Source organism: Scatophagus argus, chromosome 12 (assembly GCF_020382885.2).
Source record: "Scatophagus argus isolate fScaArg1 chromosome 12, fScaArg1.pri, whole genome shotgun sequence".
Lineage (NCBI taxonomy): Eukaryota > Metazoa > Chordata > Actinopteri > Scatophagidae > Scatophagus > Scatophagus argus.
This window is the reverse complement of record NC_058504.1, coordinates 22,969,451-22,975,450: the sequence shown is the minus strand read 5'-3', so window position 1 is coordinate 22,975,450 and position 6,000 is coordinate 22,969,451.

The following is a 6,000-nucleotide window of genomic DNA, read 5'->3' as shown; positions in this document are numbered from 1 at the left end:
TGTTCACCTAGCTATTGTCAGAATTCTGTGTTATGGTATACCTACGTCATGTATGCTACTGTATTTTGGCAATATGACAGGAAATGTGTTAAAAGAGGACAGATGTTTACTGAAAATTTTGTGAGTAACCTGTAAAAAAGCAATTACAAGGAAGTAGTGTAAGTCAGAACCGCCAATGCAAAATGACTGGCTCAGCCAATGACTCGGCCTCTGTGTGGAAAGGGCTTAGGCAAATCACCAATTACAAGCCCAAAGTCCCCCACTTCACTGTCAACCTGCGAATAGCCAACAGTCTGATTGAGTTCTACTGTCGTTTTGCTGAACTATCTGCCAGCCCTGACTCCCCCACACACCCCATCAACACGGTCATTCACACCCCCCACTCCCACCAGAGTCCTCCTCAGACCCCTCCTCCTCCACCACAGTCCTCTTTATCCTGGAGGAGGATGTTAACAAGCTGTTCAGGAAACTGTACCCTCACAAGGCTTCTGGACCAGACGGTGTGTCCCCCTCCTCCCTGAGACACTGTGCGGATGAGCTGACTCCAGTGTTCACAGACATTTTCAACACCTCTCTGGAGTCATGCCATGTGCCAGTCTGCTTCAAAACCTCCACCATAGTTCCAGTCCCCAAGAAGCCGAGGATCACTGGATTTAATGACTACAGACCTGTGGCACTGACATATGTAGTCATGAAGTCATTTGAGTGCCTGGTTCTGTCCCACCTCAGGTCCATCACAACCCCCCTCCTGGACCCCCTGCAGTTTGCCTACAGAGCCAACAGGTCTGTAGACGATGCAGTCAACTTGACTCTGCACTTTGTCCTGCGGCATCTGGACTCCCCAGGAACCTACGTTAGGCTCTTGTTTGTGGACTTCAGCTCTGCCTTCAAAGCAATCCGCCCAGCTGTCCTCCAGGACAAGCTGTCCCTGCTGAACGTGCCTGACCGCATCTGCCGGTGGATCACTGACTTCCTGACAGACAGGAAACAGCATGTGAGGCTGGGGAAGAATGTCTCGGACACCCGGACCATCAGCACCGGTACCCCCCAGGGTTGTGTACTTTCCCCTCTGCTCTTCTCCCTCTACACTAACTGCTGCACCTCCGGCCACCAGTCTGTCTGATTGAGTTTGCAGACGACACCACCCTCATCGGTCTCATCTCAGATGGGAATGAGTTTGCCTACAGGAGGGAGGTGGACCGTCTGGTGTCCTGGCGTGGACCTGGAGCTGAACGCCCAGAAGACAGTAGAGATGATCGTAGACTTTCGGAAAGTGCCAGCTCCATCGCTCCCCCTTACCCTGACAGACACCCCCATCTCCATGGTGGACTCCTTCCGCTTCCTGGGTACCAACCTTACCTGAGACCTCAAGTGGGAGCTGACCATCAGCTCCCTCATCAAAAGGGCCCAGCAGAGGATGTTATTCCTGCGGCAACTGAGGAAACTCAAGGTGCCAGCCAAGATTGGATTGAATGAAGAGATAAACGCGGCCCAGGTGGATTCAAATATTAACATTTAACTTAAAAAGACATTTGCCTTTTTTTGTTTTAGGTACTTGCTTAAGACACTTAGTTATGGGCCGTGGAGAGTATATGACTCACGATTTATGTTAACAAGTTTCTCTGCCGATCACCTTTTTCTGCTGAGAAGGTGATCGGCTGCAGCCTTCCATCTCTCAGAGACCTGTACACCTCCAGGACTCTGAGGCGTGCAGGTCAGATCACAGCTGACCCTTCTCACCCTGGACACAGACTCTTTGAGAAACTCCCTTCAGGCAGGAGGTTACGGTCCATTCGGACCAAAACCTCACACCACAAGAACAGCTTCTTCCCCTCTGCTGTTGGACTGCTGAACACCAACTGATTAACATACTGCTCTGCACTTTAGTTACCTCAGTACAGGAACTGTCCTATGCTCATGTCATGAGCCACCTGCTGACCATTTGTACTGTTTACCTCACTTACTTGCACTACTTCCACTCTGTACTACCTCACTATTGTACTACCTCCAGAACCATATTTATTTTACTTATCTTATTTTATTTTGCATTACCTTATTCTATTTTATCTTTTAAAAAGTAAGTAATCCAGCCTGTTATTGTTTTTATTTTTCTGATTTTGATTTTGCTGATCTTAGCATTTGCTTTTTGTTCTGTTTTTGTCGATGTTTATATTTTATAGAAAAACACAATAAAAAGAAAGTTAACGAAAATATGAATGAATTTAGCTGATGAAGGTCAATGGGAGAAAAGGACTCAAGATAATTTTCTGCTTCTACTGCTGTTTCTAAGACTCCTGTGTTTGAAGGTAGATCAGTACCAGCTGAGGTCAGTAGTGTTGAATTTTGTCCCTATTGAGTCAAATCTTGTTATTAAAAAAAATAAAGTAATTTCTTGTGAGGGTCACAGGGATACAAGGCTCGATAGCACTATGGCTCTCTGTCAGCCTGGCTACAGTGCTGAAGAGAAACCTGGGATTATGCTTGTTATCCTCAATTAATTTTGAGTAATAGGCTGCTCTCCATAGGGGTTTCCTATATAATCTAAGGCTGTCTTGTCAGATTGAGTGAGATTCTGTAAGTTTGGAGGAACGGCATTTCCTTTCAAATATTTGTGCCTTTTGCTTTAATATGTAACCTCAGTATTATACCAGGGTGCAAGTCTCTTTTACTTTATGTGTGTCTTTTTTAGCAGGGCAGTAGTCGATTGTTAACCTTGGTGCACTTGCAGCACTGACCACAAAATGGTCAATTTCAGAGGGACTACAACTGGCATAAGACTTTACTGCAGTACTGTGACATGATACTGAAGTAAATGACAACAGCTTTGATTCCTTAAATTTAGCCACAACACTATCAAACAGGTACTTAATATAGGAGTTTTTTATTGGTGGTATGTAGTTGTCAAAAAAGGTGCAGTGTCGCTGACGCAGAGAAAGCTGGACCTCAACGCAGAGACTCACATGAGGCTGCCTACAGACGTGAAGTAGACCAGCTGGTCCTCTGGTGTGGTCTGAACAACCTGGAGCTTAACCCGCTCAAGACTGTGGAGATGACAGTGGACTTTAGGAAGAACCCACCCACCTTACCTCCTCTTACCATTCTCAACAACACAGTGTCTACTGTGGACTCCTTTAAGTTCCTGGGAACTACAATCGCCCGGGATCTCAAGTGGAAGTCCCACGTAGACCTCATCAAGAAAAAGGCCCAGCAGAGGTTGTATTTTCTGCGACAGCTGAAGAAGTTCAACCTGCCTCAGGAGCTGCTGACCATCTTTTACACCTCCATCGTCCAGTCTGTTCTCTGCACTTCGATCACTGTCTGGTTTGGATCGGCCACCAAACAGGACAGAAACAGACTGCAACGGATAATCAAGTCTGCAGAAAAAATCATCGGGGCCGACCTGCCCTCCATCCAGGACTTATACCAGTCCAGGGTCAAAAAACGGGCAGGAAGCATCACTGCAGACCCCTCACACCCTGTACACAAACTATTTGATCTGCTTCCCTCTGGTAGGCGTTACAGAGCTCTGTATGCCAAGACCACCAGACACAAAAACAGTTTCTCCCCCAGACTGTCTCCCTGATCTCCCCGTAAACCACCTGCCACTGTGTGAACCATCACACTGTTTGCACTACATCATTCCACTGTTTGCACTACATGTATATATATATTTCTTTTTCTTGTAAATACTTTATTCTTCATTTTCTTCATTTTTATTATTATTATTGCTATTTTGTATTTTGTATGGTGCACAGGACAGAGAAAAATCCGGAGTCAAATTTCTTGTATGGTCACACATACTTGGCAAATGAAGCTGATTCTGATTCTGATTCTGATTCTGTTGAGCGGATGGCCTGGGGGAAGAAGCTTTTGAAAGCTTCTGCATCGTTTGGTGTAAATATCCTGCAGGTCGGGTAACGTTGTTCTGATTGTCCGCTCAGCTGAGCGGACTACCCTCCTAAGGGCCGAGAGATCCTGCTTTGTGCAGCTGCCATTCATGTGGTGATGCTCCCACTCAAGATGCTCTCAGTGGTGCAGGTGTAAAAGTTCCTGAGCACCTTGAGGGGGAGCTTGAAGTCTCTGAGGGGTCTGAGGTGGAACAGACGCTGCCTGGCCTTCTTAACAGTCCTGTTAACGTGCGGTGACCAGGACAGGTCCCGTGTGATGGTCACACTGAGGTATTTAAAACTGTCCACCCTCTCCACCTCAGACCCGCCGATGCAGAGTGGACGGATGTCCTTTTGCTGCTTCTTCCTGTAGTCCACAATCAGCTCCTTAGTTTTGCTGACGTTCAGCAGGGCCATGAGTACACAAAGGCCTACAGAGAGTTTGCCCTCACACTCCATTTACATGGTCCAAAGGCATACAAATACCTCAGAGACTAGACGTTTTCCCTTCCCGTATCCACATACATTACAAAGGTAATCTAATTTATCACTGATGTTTTAATATTGTATGTGTCCGCATATGATTAGATAGTTGACAATATTTTTCCTTTTGCATTTAATTCAAATTATAACTAAATGTCACAAATTTACAAATAAAACATGTTTTTGTCTTTGTCACAATCTTGACAGTTGTTGTTTAAGTTTTGACTATTAATCCAGTGTTTCATAGTTTTTTTGTGATGTGTTCCTCTGAGCAGCAGGTGGCGCTCTGACTTCACTGCACTGAAAAGTACATCTACTTTTTCTTTGAAGTTTTATTCTTATTTAGTTTTCATTTGATTATGTGTATTAATAAAATGTTCTTCATGGCTTGGCATGTTGGATTCATGATTCCTGCTCTGCTGCTGTATGTTGAGAGTGATGTCCAGCAGCGAGCAGCAGCTGTCCTGGATTATCTGCTGCTGTCAATCATCTTTACAAAAACATATCAGGACGAATAGAAGCCACAAACACGCAAAGGAAGGTAAAATTGACATCACACTCCGAGAAAGACTGTAGACTGACAGGAAATCAAAGAGTGGGGCCGTCCTAATGAAATAAAAATGCATTGATTTAATAAAGTCATAAAACTAGACAAGCAAAACTGAACATGTGAGTGAACATATTGATCTAAGATGGAGATACGATCACAGAGGACGCTCACATTTCTGCAGTTAAGACTTTCTGGTAAAGGGGGGGTTTGGGTATGTACTGGTCTGCAGGGGATGTGTATGTTCTGCTATATTATTACATGCAGGTGGTGTAGCGGTTAACACTGTCGCCTCATAGCAACAGGGTTCCAGGTTCGAATCCCGGTCCGGGCCCTTCTATGTGGAGTTTGCATGTTCTCCCGTTGTTCTTTGGGGGCAGTCATGGCCTAGAGGTTGAAGAAGCTAGAGGTTGTGATCGGAGGGTCGCCGATTCGATTCCCCCACCGGATGGGCAGGAAAAATTTGGGTGTGGTGGAGTGGTTAATGCCCCCCATTCATTAGCCGGCTGATGTGCCCTTGAGCAAGGCACTTAACCCCCCAATATGCTCCCCGGGCTCCTGTGTGTGTTTCACTGCATGTAATATGCCAGGTGTTGCACGTGTGTGTTCAACTAAGGATGGGTCAAATGCAGAAGTCAAATTCAGTGTGTGTATGTAAAAAATATATATACTGCCAATAAAGATTCTTCTATAATGTTGAGTTATTATTCATGGCGGATTCATGGACTAAACATCATTTTAATGTTGCAGCTGATGAAAGTGGGGCTGATTTGAACTGTTTATTTTACTGCTGGACAGTTGAATCACCAACACTTTTTTCCAACCCCTCCCCTCAGGCAGGAGGCTGAGGAGCATCTGGAACAAGACCACCAGGCTCAGAAACAGCTTCTTCCCTGAAGCTGTCAGACTGCTGAACTCTAAGCCATGCCCTGTAGACCCCCCACCCCCGACAGCACAGAGCAGCACTACAAACACTTCACACCTACAAGTGCAATACCACAAGTGCAACATTAGGGACTACTTTCCCGGACTACCTCATATTTGCACACACTTGCACATGCATATTTATGCTGCACATGCTAA